Source organism: Mytilus californianus, unplaced genomic scaffold, assembly GCF_021869535.1.
Source record: "Mytilus californianus isolate M0D057914Y unplaced genomic scaffold, xbMytCali1.0.p SCAF_4, whole genome shotgun sequence".
NCBI classification, from domain to species: Eukaryota; Metazoa; Mollusca; class Bivalvia; order Mytilida; family Mytilidae; genus Mytilus; species Mytilus californianus.
The window spans coordinates 113642539-113659502 of record NW_026262690.1 but is presented as its reverse complement, the minus strand read 5'-3'; the positions used below and the strand labels follow the sequence as shown (position 1 = coordinate 113659502).

Below are 16964 nucleotides of genomic sequence, written 5' to 3'. Positions count from 1 at the left end.
CCGCACTAGATGACCAGTTTTATAGTCCGTACACCATAACTACATAAGAGATTGGTATTCACTAGATGACCAGTTTTATAGTCCGTACACCATAACTATATAAGAGATTGGTATTCACTAGATGACCAGTTTTATAGACCGTACACCATTACTATTTTCATTATAAGATATGAGTATAGTTCTCGCCTTAAATGACCAAAATTTGGAACAAGTTGTGCGCGAAAAATGAAGCATAGTCTTAAAAAATATACAATCGTTTCTCGCAATGCTTGTGCGGAAAACATCATCCTAGGGGATGACATATCAAATGGTCCTCCCCAACAATATCATATTTTGAAATTGGGTAGCCATAAATGAGAATCCGATGATGTTAACTGTAGCAATAAGTTTGATCACTTTATTGCATATTTTACACAATTAAGGGAAGTACCCAAATAAAAAGTGCTATAATAACATTGTATACTGGAAAAGGCAAACAAAAATTGAAATCAACAAAACTACCATACACCTGAACTATTGCCAATAGCCTTCATATAACATCACAAAATCGGTCTAAACTTTCAAGGATTGTTCGTTTCTGTCCTTTTCCATACTGCAATATCAACGATACATGAAGTAAAAAACAAATAGAGAGAAAAAACTATAAAAAAAAACACCAATTACATAGTGCATACATCTTATAATTGGTATAATTTATCATTTATACATGAGATTAAAGGTCACGACAAAAACCTTTATCTGACCCGTACAATACAGTTATTATTTGTGTTAATTGATAGTTTGTAAGTAGCTGACGATTGCTCGACAATCTCAATGTTCTTCAGAATGCACCACCATGTCTGGCTGAACCGGAAACACCAAGTACGTCTGCTTGTAAGCATAAGTTGTACAGTTTTTCATAATTAGCTATAACAACCCTGAACGGGATCATTTTGTTACACGCCGACCTCTTAAAGTGACAGATTTTTTCTTGATATTCTTTGATACAATATACATATTGTTCTCTAAACCCCTTTGTGAAAGCTTTTTCCACGCTACTCGAGACAATACGGAGAAAAGTTTAAATCTATGTATAAATCCAAGGTTGATTCCTAAACAAAATAAAATGCAACATAGAGTGAATATTAAAGAACAATCGTCTGCTGTGTGTCATTTTTATATTGTTAAAAAGTTAACGGGGATTGTTTGTATAGTGCATTAGTACGGGAGTCGATTAGTGTCTGTGTGTAGTTTTTTGTGACTTAGGGAGCTACCATTGGATTTTTTTTTTGCCAAGTTGCTCATCCTGCCTTTTTTTTTTACTCAAAACTCCTGTCCTGCCTTTTTTCAAATTTCATCCTAGCTACCCAGTATTCTCTATTCTTTTATTTTATTATTTCATTCGTTTAATCTTCTTTTTTTATTCATTCTGCAAACCCCGTCCATACCCTCATACCTTTAAAACTTACAACATATGCCTGTTCTGTGAGTTACTCTATCGCCTATACTAGTGTGCAAGTTTTACTGTTCAGTATGTATACAGTAGTTCAACGTAAAAAATAGTTACCGTCAGTTTTGCAACGTAGGGATACTAGTAAATTCACATGCTTCGTTTACTTGTGACGGAGGCTTACTCCGTAAGTCTACATTAATGAGGGGCCTGATGGGGATGGGGGGGGGGGGGGGTCTCATCACGATTCACGAGTTGATTTTTTTGTCAAACACGATTCACAGAAAATAAATTTCTATGATCACGGATCACGAAAATATAAAAAAAAAATCTGTAGAAAAACGGATCACGATAGCAAAAATGCGCTGATCACGAAGAACGAAAATAACCCATCAGGCCCCTCATTAATAATAGAATATTTAAAAAAATCAAATCACTTTAGAAAAGACATGATTTATCACATATGAATAAAAGTCAATGTGACCACAACCCAACAGCACAGTTAAGGACATGCTGCAATTGATGACCAACGGTAACCACTAAAACACAACGCGCTATAACGTTTAATTGTAAAAGTAGAAAATAGTTCACGCATAATCAGGTCAAGTGTTTTTCGGTGTATATGCCAACCGATTAAATAGATATAAGAAGATGTGGTATGAGTGCCAATGTTTGATTTGTATAAAAGACAGAAGATATGAGATGTGGTATGATTGCCAAGGAGACAACTCTCCACCTGAGACCAAATGACGTAGAAGTTAGCAACTATAGATTACCAAATGGCCTTCAATAAGAGCAAAATTTATACTGCAAAGCAAGCTATTAAAGGCCCCGAAATGACAAATGTAAAACAATTCAAACGAGAAAACTGACGGCTGATTTATGTACAAAACAATAAACGAAAAACAAATATGATATACAGCAACAAACGACAACCACTAAATTACAGGCTGCTGACTTTGGACAGGCACATACAGAATGAGGCGGGGTTCAGCATGTTTGCTGGAGTAGAAACCTCTTCCGAATCTGGGAAAGTGTGGTAACAGCACAACATAAAAACAAACAAAACAAATAAGTTGAAAAGGGCTTTTCGATATACAAAGTAATAAAAACAGATAACAAAAAACAAGACAAAAAGTACAGATCTGAGAGAACTCGCAGTTACTGAAAGCATCATTATTAACTGATGAAACGATACATTGGTGTTCATTTATAGAGTACAACTCAACCATCTTATCATTTAGCAATGTCAAGGTCTACAGAAAGGTTCACAAACCTTTACTTGAACTTATAGATGTGTGTGTCGTAGTACAGGATTGATCCAGTATTTAAAACCACTTTATCAATGAACGAGGGGAAGTTCGAGTAAACCAATGACACACACTCAGTTTCCGTGAAGAAGTGGTTTGTTTCCGGAAATTACGATAAAATGTTATAAATATATTGTTATCATGACTATGTAACACGATGTTTCGTGCGTCAACAAAAAAAAAACAAACTTAAAAATGTCGTAAGCTATACAGAGACAGGAATGAAAACATTCGTAATTTGAATGTTGGTTGACGTAAATTTTATCTGTCCTACGGTAAGTATTTCAATAGACACCTGAATGTTATGCCTCCAGTTCTTACAGACTAACACATACCTTTTCCATTTTCGATAAAGTCCTGAAAGTCTATTGAAAGCTTAGTCTCGGCTGAAAACAAAAGAGCTGCCAAGCAGGGTTGCTAGACAAGAAGCGTGCTTACAATATGGTCGACATCATTAGCTGGTTTATCTCCATGGACTATCTTTGCCAAAGAATACAATAGATTTATTCCAGTTGCCATTTCTTTGATTTCAAGCATTTTAAAAATAAAGATTGAGGCTCAAGTGTAGCTTATCTTTAAAATCAAATGCACGCAGTCGACCGCAGTTGACCGATTGTCGTCGAACGTTGGATTACACTATTTCATGGTTACTTTACACGGTGAAAACTATTACATTTGTTTGCAATGATGGCATTTATGAACAGACCAGAGAAGTAAACAAACTCATGACAAAAATGGAAGGAAAAGAGCAGTGTGAAAAATTAGTTCTTCGTTATATGTATAACCAGATTTCAAAATTACAGAGCTGTATATTTTATACCACAGAGACGAAACTGTTCAAATGATTCCTTGTTGGTAAACAGCCAATTCCATCATGATACTCGACCAGGTAAAAGCTACATGACAATCAGAAAATGATTTATAATTTTAGTCAAAAACCGGGGAAAAAAATGAAGACAAAAACATTTGGCATCATTACAGCAGTCCAGATAAAATTTTCATGTGTTTTAGGTGTATGTATTTTGACGTCCCAATGTATGTCGTCAATAGATACGGGCGTCCCTAAACTATGGACTATCCTCAAGGAAGGGATACAATACAAGTACCAATTCTCCTGTTTATTCCAGCATCCAAGGGTTGCAACTGTTCAAATGTATGTATCTGTACTCTAGTAAATATATGGTAGATCTCAAGTGACAGATTTGACATCTCATGTCAGTCCCACACAACTAAACAATTACCTTATGTATAATATATGTATTGTCTTTTCTTAATTAATACCATTCATGTAAAAACTTTTGACATCAATTTACCATATATGGTAAATCTTTGATATTATTTTTACGCTTTTGTTTACAGTCTTACATTATAATTGACTTCATATTTGTCAAAATTAAACGTCATATTACATTATTACATGTAAATGAACCCGGAAGATCTTATAATTGGAGAGTGGAAATTAATAGTTTGCCAATCAAGGATCTATTAAGTTTATTGATGAAAGGTGATTGACAGCTGAGGGTCTCTGTTCGACATTTATTACATATTTAGTAACGAGTATAGCATGCATTATAACTTTCATAGAACCATCAATTGTTATGTCATTCAAAAATATGTATATATTTCATAACTGATAGATAGTTCTTTTTTAATACTTAATGCAAAAATACAATATAATGTGACAACCAGAAGTATGCACGCATTGAAACTTCCCTATACCATTAGTAAAGTACATACGTAACATTGGCGTCACAGTGTCAGGAATGTATTGTTTTTCTATATATTAGATGCGTGTCTTGAATGAGTTCTTCTATTATTCCATATATGAGGGAATGTTTTGGATACAGAATATTAAGTATAAGGAAACTATAAAAAGAAGATATCAAATACAACTTTTCTTGTAATACTGTTTAAAAAGCTCGTAAATTTAGGTATATACCATTGAAACTTATTCAGCCATAAAACTGTGATTATGACCGTTTGATTAATGTCGGTCTTTGAAAGTATAAATATTGATATATTTTAGTGCATAAAACACATTATATTCCATTTTCACATCTATGTTACGTCATTTTGCCATCATGGGGTCGTTAAATCCGATGCCTCGTGGAAAAATAATGACACGCTCTTTAAACGTTAAGAACACTTGCTTGCAAGGCTCAATTTCTGTCCCTATCAAATATTCCCTCATTTTCCAGTGGCATTCCAAATGTCCCGGCCTTCACCCCGTCGACTACTTTTACAGGACCTACCTATTGTTTTAATTGTAAATTTGTTCTCGCCCTGAAAATGCATAAACTGTTTGCCACTGGACGTTAGGCTAACAACATTCAACCAAGCATCTTGTCACCTACATTTTGAAATGGTCCGTGGAAAAACTTTAATTTGGGCGTTGCAACTAGAGATAAAATGAAATATGGGATATACGTCAATAAGACAGCAACCCAACACACAATCTACACAATCTACTTTATATCAAGTGAGCCATTCGAAAGACGGACACGTCTTTGGTAAAAAGAAAACATCCGAGACGTCCAAGCAAAAAACAACAACAGAGAGAGAGAGAGAGAGAGAAGGCTAAACAACTTATATAGTATTAAAGACTTATAATTATCAAACATATTAAAACACTATATATAGGTAAGATTTATTGATAAGAGGAAAGAAAACTGCTGCTGATTCGATTCGCATTTGGTACATGTTAGTAAAGTATTCTATTCCCAGTACTCAGGCTCTATATCCATTACCCGGCCGCATCTTCTTCCCTTTTCCCGTTTCTCTCTAGATTTAACGTCTACGTGATAAATGATGAGAGCCCAGAGCTTTTAACATTAAAATAAAACAACAACAAAATACACCAATTTCATTTTATGTACTTAATATACCAAGATATACTTTGAATCCAGTTCAACCTTTGACTTGGTCTACTTTAATATAGTCATGTGAGAAAATTACACAGATGTTTTGATTTTGAATAATTTTCGCTGAAACAATTGTTCAGATAAAAACCACAATTTCCTATTGTAATTTTAGTCAATTAAAACAATAAAATTGACTTTCATTTCTGAAATGTCATCGAACAATACACTGATGTGCTGAAATTAAGGTCCATTTCCTTCCTTTTATACATCAGTTTCATATTGGTATTTAAGTAAATTTCAAGTATATGTAATTTATACATGACTGTAAAACCGATATAATTATACTGACTGGTAGAGCATATTAGACTATAAAACATTAAAACATGAAAAATTGCACAAAAAGATAGTTAAAAAGTAATAAAATTATAACTAAGGATAATTAAAAGTAAGTCAAGGGAGACTAGCCACCTACATCTCACCCTGGATATATAATATTTATGCGTTTTATTATATATATTTCATATTTACACTAATCACTCTGTAACTATGAGATTCTATGTTATGAAATCAACATAAGAATTCTCTCTCTCTCTCTCTCTCTCTCTCTCTCTCTCTCTCTCTCTCTCTCTCTCTCTCTCTCTCTCTCTCTCTCTCTCTCTCTCTCTCTCTTTGACAGCAACCTCACTACATAAAATGTATGTTGAGTAAACGTCAGTGAGACATCAACCTCAGTACATATGTTGGTAAACGTCATGCAGTGAGTAACCTCACTACACTTCAGGATGACAGCAACGTCCCTACACATTTTGGGTAAACGTCAGGGAGACAGCAACCTCACTACATATGTCGGTTAACGTCATGCAGTTAGCTACCTCACTACACTTCAGGATGACAGCAACGTCACTACACATTTTGGGTAAACGTCAGGAAGACAGCAACCTCACCGTGCTACATTTATCAATTATGGACTTTTGAGGAGGTCAATACGTTATATATGGACCTGTTCAGATTATATTGACCGAGGACGAAGTCCAAGTGTCAATATCATCTAACAGGTCCATATATAACGTATTGGCTGAGTGAAAGTCCTTAATTCATATTTTACATATGTAAATAATGTATTAGGAAAATGGCGTTCAATGTTCTTTCTGTGTATTTTTAAATTGTATTTTGCAAGAATTTTAACATGTTATTGAAAATATCAATATTCTTTGAAGAACTTCGTAGCTTGTTGCGTTAGTTTTCTTTTATTCTTAGCGTCTGCGTTTAACATAAAAATTCTTGTGATAAACTTTCTTTTCATCTGATGCGGCGCTTCACCATGGTTGTTGTGTGTGACGTCATGACGTCATTAATCTAAATTTAGCAAGATTTTTCATATTGACCGTCAATATACATATAAATAGAAACATAGCGTCAATATACTTAGAAATAGAAACAAGGCTTCGGATACATAAAATAACCTTTCAAACATGTGATCGTGATATCCAATGAAAACAGGAGAATTTCTCTTGTTTTCATTGGATATTACGATCTGAATGCTATACCATATGTAATATATGCATGTCGGTAAACGTCATGCAGTAAGCATTCTTAATAAACGTCAGGATGACAGCAAATTCACTACACATTTCGGGTAAACGCCAGGGAGACTGCATCCCCACTACATATATCGGTAAACGTCAAGGAGACAGCAAACTGACTTGATATCGGATAAATGTAAATGAGATAACAAACTTCAAAGTGCTACGTTTGTCGGGTAAATGTCAATGAGAAAATAACCTTGCTACCTATGTCGGGTTACCCGGTAAATGTCAATGAGATAACAACCTTCATACATATGTCGAGTAAATATCAATTAGACAAAAACCTAACTACATATATCGGATAAGATCCTTCATACCTATGTCGAGTAAATGTCAATGGGACAAGAACCTAACTACAAATATCGGATAACAACTTGTGACCTTCATGAATATGTTGAGTAAATGTCAATGGGACAAGTACCTAACTAAACATATCGGATAAACGTCCGTGAGACAGCATCCTCACTACATATGTCAGGTAAATGCCAATAAGATACCAACCTTCATACATATGTCGGATAAACCTCAGTGAGAAAACAACCTCACTACATATGTAGGGTAAATGTTATTAAGACAGCGTTCTCAATGAATATGTCTGTATTACGTCAGCAATAGAAATACTATAGTAAATATATCGGGTAGAACGACAAAGAGGCAGCAACCCAACTACACATGTTAGATAAACGTTTTAGATACAGAAACCTGAGTACACAATGAAAGTAAAACATTATGATGGAGAGGTAACCATACGGTTTTTAACAATAGATATTTGCACACGTCGTTTGCACAATTCTGTTTAAATCTAGCAGAGACGATCAAATACCTGACACCAATGTACAATGTAACCCGAATAATTCAGTTGTTATATTCCGCTGATCTACGATTACTCCATCGCAAGTAGAAGAGATCGATCACGGAGAGGGACTGAAATATTCGGGTTAGCACCGATGCTAATGTCTTTATTGATAAAAGCATTCACCACTGTCACAAGATACCAGACTAAGGACTGGTACAGAAACGTAAAGCGGGTTCAGACGAGTTTTATGATAACTTAAACCATCCCATTAGGTCTTTTATGTCGATCGTATACTAGTATTAGAAAGGGCGAGAAAAAAAGTTTAAAACATAAAATCAAAAATCAAAAATAGAAATAGAAAAAGCACTTATTTCAATTCGATGGCGAATAGATAAACAAAGTACGAGTATTCAAATATAACAAATTAAATCTTGAAACATTTAAAATCAAATTTAAAATTTATCTGTAAAGCTATTGTAAAGTTACTTTTACTACTCATGCGTTGATATATCTTATATAATATTTCATGAAAAAAAACATTTTCACTCTTTAATTCTGTCTTAAAACATTATAAATTTTGTATATACATTAATGTAACTTTTTGTCGATTTTTAAATTAGCTTTGTCATATTTGTTAATACAATATTCAACACATTAGGGTAATGGTTATTTTTGAAGATAAAGAATACAATACAATGTTTTTACAACAGATAGATTTTCTTTGAAATTCACATTAAAGATCGATAAAAAGGTAAATAATTATTCAATAACTATATAATATATATTTTATTTGTTAAAGGTTCGGATTTTTATTTTTTTTTATTCGTTGTGGCTGTTCGCCTATATATGAAAACAAAAATAATCCAATTTTGTCCTTGAAAACAAATGTACTAATCAAAACCAGTGACCTAATTTTAATTTTAGAATTAAATTAATTATACTTCTACAATGATTCATTTAAATCGATCATTCAACGTCTTAATTCGTTAAAATGCCATCGTTTCAAACGTAAACATAGAATATCAAGTATGCTGTAAAAAAATTTGTGAGGCCATTCCGTTTTGTTCTGTTAGGGCAAACGATGGGCACTGCGTGGGTGGAGTCGACATTCTAGGCCTGTCATGTTAAGATTTCCAAGGGGTGCAAGTCTGGTTCTCCTTCTCCATAATTTGATGTGTTAGCTACTGCTCGTCATTCTGTGCCTTTCTGGTATATCAGTACTTTACAGTATACCTTTCTAGTTGAATGTGTTGTTTTTTTACTTATGTTTTCAGAGACTTCTCCTTACGTCACTTACTATTTATGAGGTCTTTCATAAAAAACTTATTGTTGGTCTGCAAAGTTTTATCATCTTATTGTGTATTTGTTATATATGCTCTCCTGGGGCCATTCTTTGGTGAATAAAATATTATTTTCTATTCTATTCCATATGTCTTGCAAGTCTCTTTTGATTTTAGGTTTATGCTTTATTATTCATAAAGATGATCTTTTTTGTTTTGTTTTGTTTTTGTGTTTTTGCTTTGGAAAGGGGGGGGGGGCTTAACGGTTTTCCCAAGATTCATCTATTCACTGTTTTTTTCGTTATATTCTCGACAAAAACCTTTAGGATACATTGATTGCTTTAACGTTAAGCAGGAAATATTTCAAGCATAAACAAGGCGGGAACCAGGAAACAATCATACATTCGAAGGATCTGAAATCTGAACGGACGCTGAAAATGAAATGAAATCTGAAAGGATCAGGAGAAGAATCTGGAATCAGAGTGGACTAGGAGGAGAATCTGAAATCTGAATGGACTAGGAGGAGGGTCTGAAATCTGAGTGGACCAGGAGACAGATCTGAAATCTGAGTGGACCAGGAGACGGATCTGAAATCTGAGTGGACCAGGAGGAGGGTATGAAATCTGAGTGGACCTGGAGAAGGATCTGAAATCTGAGTGACCAGGAGGAGGGTATGAAATCTGAGTGGACCAGGAGACGGATCTGAAATCTGAGTGGACGCGAAAAAAATCTGAAATCTGATTGTACCATGCAGGAGAAGAATCTGATATCTGAGTAGACCAGGAGAAGAATCTGTAATCTGAGTGGACCAGTAGAAGGACCTTAAATCTGAGTGGACCAGGAGAAGAATCTGAAATCTGATTGTACCAGGAGAAAGATCTAAAATCTGAGTGGCCTAGGAGAAGGATCTAAAATCTGAGTTGACCAGGAGAAGGATCTGAAATCTGAGTGGACCAGGAGAAAGATCTAAAATCTGAGTGGCCTAGGAGAAGGATCTAAAATCTGAGTGGACAAGGAGGTCCCAAACCTTTATCATGTGATCCTTGCTTTACCCTAATTATAATTCATTGAGCTCATCATTTTACCTTTTTATGTTTTTTTGCATTGTGTATATATTTATATTATTCATATGCCTTCAACCCCTCGGGGTATAAATATGCATTTCTTTATTAACATTATTCATTTTAGAAATTAGATCTATCTATATATATATATATATAGTATGTTCTTAAAACAGACAAAATACTTTAAAAATATTGTATTTATGCAAATTTTGTATTTTTTGTCGTTAAATGGCCCAAATTCCTTTATTATTATATTCCAAATTTAAAGATTACATAAATTTAAATAAAATTTGTTTTTATAAACTAACATTGTTTGCATTTTCGTAATTTTAGCTAATTGTTTACCATTTTGTTTACAAAGCTGTGTATTCAGTGATGCAACACTTAAATCTTTGTATCTTACTGTTGATTAATTAAACGCGCACCTGTCAGTTTAAAATGTCCTTGACCTTGGAATCATAAAAAAGCACCAGTTGCACCTTTGTTCTATAGAATAGACACTTGCAAAAGGTTATTGGGTCGGTTTGACCCTTACAGGTCGAACTGACTTGAAAATAATAACAACTTTTCAAAGACAATTTAATTTTAAAAACAGTCAATATCAATTGTTTATATGGCTTTCGAAATAATGAAACTGAGGTTTATTGGAAGACCTGGATAAAAGAGAGATTTGGATTTCAAAAGAGCTTACCAACATTGCATATATTTAGAAATGAAATAAGTAATAGTGATTTATCTGTTATTGAAATGTAACGTGTAAAACCTCACTTAAATACAAATATTTTATGTCAATATTAGACTGTAATTTAAAACTTAATACGTACATTGTACGATAATATCTGTATACCCAATAACACGTGCTTATATTGTCAAATTGTGACTAGCGTTATAATGACAGACTTTCTACAATCCGTCAAATTCACTTAATAAGGATAATCCAAAAATAACTGAATTACGTTTTATTTTCCGTCTGTCTCGCGTATAATTTATCATATCGATGACAGTTTTTCCATAATTCTTTCAATCCAAACAACTAGAAAATTTATATTTTAATATAGAAATTGACTAGGCATTGTGTAAGGTTTATTTTTCATGACAATTTAATGCAATTATAACAAGTTATCTAAACTCAAATCGTGTCGTACGTTTTTCATTTCTTTAATCTTTTTATCACGTTATTTTAAAAATTAGACAAAACTAATGTCAGAGAAAAAAAATTCTTTAAAAATGACTATCTTTTTCATCTGACATGTCTATTTAAATTGTGCATCATCTTTCAATTAAACAGTTCGTGTTGGTATGTTATCGCTCTTTACAACAACCATGAACTATTTGCAAAATCAATTTATTTTATAGTGTGTCTTTCTATGTTGTGATGTTATACTATTGTTTCAGAAAAAGGGAAAAGGTTTGGTACCATTAAAACGTTTAATCCCGCTGCAAATGTTTGCACCTGTCCTATATAAGTCAGGAATCTGATGTACAATAGTTGTCGTCTGTTTATGTATAGTTCATACGTGTTTCTCGTTTCTCGTTTTTATATAGATTAGACCGTTGGTTTTCCCGTTTGAATGGTTTTACACTAGTAATTTTTGGGGTCCTTTATAGCTTGCTGTTCGGTGTGAGCCAATGCTCCGTGTTGAAGGCCGTGCCTTGACCTATAATGGTTTACTTTTATAAATTGTTACTTGGATGGAGAGCTGTCTCATTGGCACTCATACCACATCTTCCTATATCTATTAAATATGTCTTGAAGAATTTAAAGGACACCTTTCCATCCTTTACTTAACGGGAAGTGCCTCTTCTAACTTGAAATCCTGGAAATTCCATAGTATTGCAAAAAAACATCCGCATTTTGATCTGGAAATCGTTAGTTGTAATCTTGGAAAGTGATACATATCTCGCGTTCGTTGGTGCTAAATCGCATATACAGAAAATTTAATGATTGGTTGATTTTCGTAGTATTTCACACAATTAGGACGATAGCAAAGTAATAGAAGTCAAATCGGTATTAATCATGGGTAGGAAACTTGTTACGGAAGACGACATTAATATCAAACTTCAGACGACAATGTTGATATTTGTCATCTATCCGACTTATACTACTTGTATATAATTGGGAAAGATGACAAACTGCGGAAAAGGGGGGGGGGGTCCCAGTTGATGGCGACGTTGTATCCAAGACACCTTTAGAAAAATGCCATGTACTTAGCACATAATGAACTCGGGTCGTACTTGTTACTCTTTCATGGGTCCATTTGTAACATTTTGTTCTCATCGTTTTCAAGCCGAAGTCTATGTTTTCCAGTCCCCGCTAGTAACACATATTTAAGATCATCTAAATTTACATTGTACACGTGTTCTCATTATGAAAATACATGTAGTATTTGCCGCTGGACGTTAAGCAAAAATGAAGAAAAAAAACCTCAAAGGTGGTCAAATTCTTTTAAATCAGTACATGACATTGGTTGCTGAACGTTAGATTTTCGCAAATCAGTAAATGAACAAATATTGTGGAACAAATGTTTTCCAAACTAAACATTATAACTAGAGGTATAGGGGGAGGGTTGAGATCTCACTAAACATGTTTAACCCCGCCGCATTTTTTACGCCTGTCCCAAGTCAGGAACCTCTGGCCTTTGTTTCTCGCTGTGTTGAAGACCCATTGGTGGCCTTGGGCTGTTTTCTGCTCTTTGGTCGGGTTGTTGTCTCTTTGACACATTCCCCGTTTCCACTCTCAATTTTATGAATATATGTGATGTATTTTGTCAATTTTCTAGATGACCTTCAAGTGATTTAAAAGGGGCACTTATTATTGGTAAAATATATCAATGTATATTTAATACTTTCCTTTAGTGTTGTCATTGCATATTTTTTTTGCCCCATATAAATCACATGAATCGTTCGATGTGCAAGACCCTCATGGTTAGCCAAGGTCGTTTAAACCCCCTTTCGTCGTCGCATTGCTTTTACCCCATTCTCTTCCTCATGTACCAAATCCCTTTCGCCCACTGACCGTCTTGTTTCTCCATGGATATTATTATTCAACGGAATAATTAATTTCAAAAAAAGTAATTGACCGCAAATATAAAAACTACTTTACGCAATTTATTGTTATGCGTAATAATTTTGATATATATGGTTTTATATGTGTGTTTGTATGATGAATGGTGGTCGTTTTAATATCATATGTGATTAATTCCAACTTGGGTATTAAACAAGTGTTCGTATTACGTCAAAACCTTACACGATACCACCTTAGAATTGAGATTAATGTTGAACAAGATACTTATTAAAGCTAATATCTTTATAGGAATATCCTATTTTTGTATTAAGATACCCTGAAGTCAAGTACAGTGCACTTGGGAGATGAGATTGACAGAACTATGTTAATAAATGTTTTCTGATATACATTACTGTACATTTCAAAATAATATAATATACATGTACGAGGGTCTTGTTTTTTTTTTGTTTTTTTTTTTGGGGGGGGGGGGGTCTTTAATTTTTAGGTCGTTTTCCTCTTTTCTTTGTACATATATTTAAGCACTCTTATTATTTGCTTTTTGTCGTATTTTTGGCCCATTATTATCTATTTGTTTATCCATCTTTTTTTTTAAAGTAAGTCCAATCATGCAGACCCTCGTGTATTTCATTAGAACGCTCTATTTTACTGTGTAAAATACGCTTCTTTGTATAAAATAAAATGGTCAATTCTATCTTTTAGGATGATGATGGAAGCTTTTAACGACCTTGACTGGCTATACAGCCCTCGCAAGGTCCGTGTAATCTTTTTGGAGGAGCAATCATTCGACTTTTATTGGGAAGGTGAGGAAAAGGTGTATATGTATTGTGTACTGCATAAAAATATATATGGATCACGACTTTTCTTACTAACGGATGTCTTGAACTTTTTTCTTAAAAACTTACTTGTAGACGAAGTTTATTGGAAAACTCAGCCTTCTTAGTTTTTTTTTATTTTGGATTAGGTCCTTGGCCATAAAAAGTGAAAATATCTCAAGTATTTGTTGACTGGATAGTGTCCAAGGCTGGCCTAACAATGGTTATTTATTATGTTACTAGTTAAGTTGAGAATGGAAATGGGGAATGTGTCAAAGAGACAACAACCCGACTAAATAGCAGAAAACAGCCCAAGGCCACCAACGGGTCTTCAACACAGGAGAAAATCCCGCACCCGGAAGCGGGCTTTAGCTGGCCCCTAAACAAAAATGTTCTTATTCTTTAATAAGTTGTTACACTTTTTAGTATAAAATGTACGTGATGTTTTCTTCCTTGTTTCGTATAAAAAATTCCAATACGTAGAAGACTAAATTCGTTGGCGAATGCAATTTGTATTTTCCTTTGAATCGACTGAGCGCTTATATATGAGAGTGATCGAATTGACCGGGAAATAACAACTGGATTATTAAGGTTGTATGTACTCGAAACTATTCGGATAAATTCTCATCAGTGAATCACGTTTTCATCATTCTTCTTTAATAGATATATAGATGCGGGGTCTTTTAAATTTACTAATACTATTAACTCACAGTATAAAAATTAAAAATTTCAAAAGAAAAAAATTGAAAAGAAGGAGAATCGTATAGAAAATTAATAATATTCACAATAAATCAAGTCATTTCAGATAAATATATAAAGTATAAGCCAACTTATCTCCATTTATTTACTTCAGTTGCTATTATTAAAATTGATTTTAGTTTTCAATGACAGTACATTTAACTAAAATTTATTACTATAAGTAAATAATTGCTATTTACTATCTCTATTTCAAGTGTTGGTTGACGATGTCTGGCCGAGAAGACTTAATGCAGACTTGATAGAACCAATATTGTGTTAGTTAAATTACCAGAGTTGCAAATATTGACTAAGACTGGTCAAATATCACTTATACAAAGGACTATCCACATGTTAATAGTATCTCACTGTCATTTGAGTAACAAAAGAAAGGACACCGAGTTTGGCCAATGTTTGAGTGCCAGAGAATTGTATTTAGTTTGGATTTCTGACTAATTATTTAAATCTTGAATTTTACAATTGGATTAGTTACTAAATATAAACTTGCCAGTTTGATTTGTTCAAAATTGAATTCCTACAAATAAGAAAGATCGTTTGTAAAAAAAAGAAAAGGGGTTGTGCACATAATATATATAATAATACGCAAATCAAAGAGCATCTTAAGGTCGAAGCATAATTCTAAATATTGCACTTTCCTTTTTAAAACAAAGTGCACGTGCATATTGGTCCCATGAATATGTAGGTATGGAGATAGCATGATAACAGAAGACACGCAGAAAAAGAGATAAGTGGAGGAATGAAAGACATAAGAGCCGAGACAAAAGAAAGCTACAAGCTATATCTTAATCATATAGCCTGCATCAATAACAAGAATCATTCAGAGCTACAGTATAGTACAAAATACTAATCTGGTCTTTTGAAACTCCGATTCAAATTGGTATATAAGAAGTCTCTGTTCGTTTCGACCTTTCCGTGAAATGTCTGTTTCAACTTATGGCTTTATAGACCCGATTACTGATTAGAATTCCACGACAAATCATTTGTTCGTCCAATTTCTGTGTTGGTAAGTTACTAAATATTTAAAAGACAATTGTTACAGTGGATATATATTAGTATATCCACAGGGTTACTAGCTTCACCTTTAAAAAAACTTATGAATTCGATTATATTCTATGTAGATATAAGAAGATGTGGTAAGAGTGCCAATGAGACAACTCTCCATCCAAGTAAAATTTAAAAAAGTAAACCATTATAGGTCAAAGTACGGTCTTCAACACGGAGCCTTGACTCACACCGAACAGTAAGCTATAAAGGGCCCCCAAAATTACTAGTGTAAACCCATTCAAACGGGAAAACCAACGGTCTAATCTATATAAAAAACGAGAAACGAGAAACACTTATGAACTACATCAACAAACGACAACTACTGAACATCAGATTCCTGACTTAGGACAGGTGCAAACAAATGCAGAGGGTTTAAACGTTTTAATGGCACCAAACCTTCACCCTTCACCTTATGTGTCTATACAAAAATGCGATGCTTCAATCCACTTAAAAAAATTGTAACAATAAGACCTTATACCTAACCCTTTACAGATTATTAAACAAAAACACAACATAATTTGCCTTGACGGCACGAGACAATAATATAAAAAAACTATGTGTCTACGGGTTAATGGAAAGGAACATAGATGGAGACACCATCGGCAAATTCAAAATTTGAAATTGTATCACATGTTGGCAAATTTTCAATTGTATCTTATCTTTAATGTCATTTTTAGTGTCAACGGATCTATTATTGAAGTTACACTTTTGACAAACACACAAAGTACATCTGATATACTAGGGAAGTTTAAAATTTCATTGGCATTGTCACAAAACGACCTTCTCATTGAATGGAATAAACTTATATTTGTTTAAAAAGATTTTAAAAACTTGTCATTAATCATATAACATCTCGGACACGCTATAATCTGCAAACGAACAATCCTTCTCGTTGTTATCATTGCTGAAAACTAAATTTAATCCTCTCCATGTTTGGTATTATCGAGAAACTTGGCAATTGTCCTATATATGATACTGCATGGTCATAAAATCATTGCATG

At 33.7% G+C, this 16964-nt stretch overlaps 1 long non-coding RNA gene across 2 annotated transcripts; it reads left to right on the top strand.

Moving 5' to 3' along the window:
- Positions 1-2691: 2691 nt before the first annotated feature.
- Positions 2692-15414, top strand: LOC127699162 (uncharacterized). 2 transcript variants are annotated; one of them, XR_007981111.1, is made up of 4 exons: positions 2692-3014; positions 3751-3892; positions 14051-14151; positions 15117-15414. It is a non-coding gene; the product is annotated as an uncharacterized LOC127699162 (long non-coding RNA). The 2 variants fall into 2 exon arrangements; XR_007981110.1 differs by lacking the exon at positions 2692-3014 and having other exon boundaries at positions 3021-3892.
- The last annotated feature ends 1550 nt before the right edge of the window (positions 15415-16964 follow it).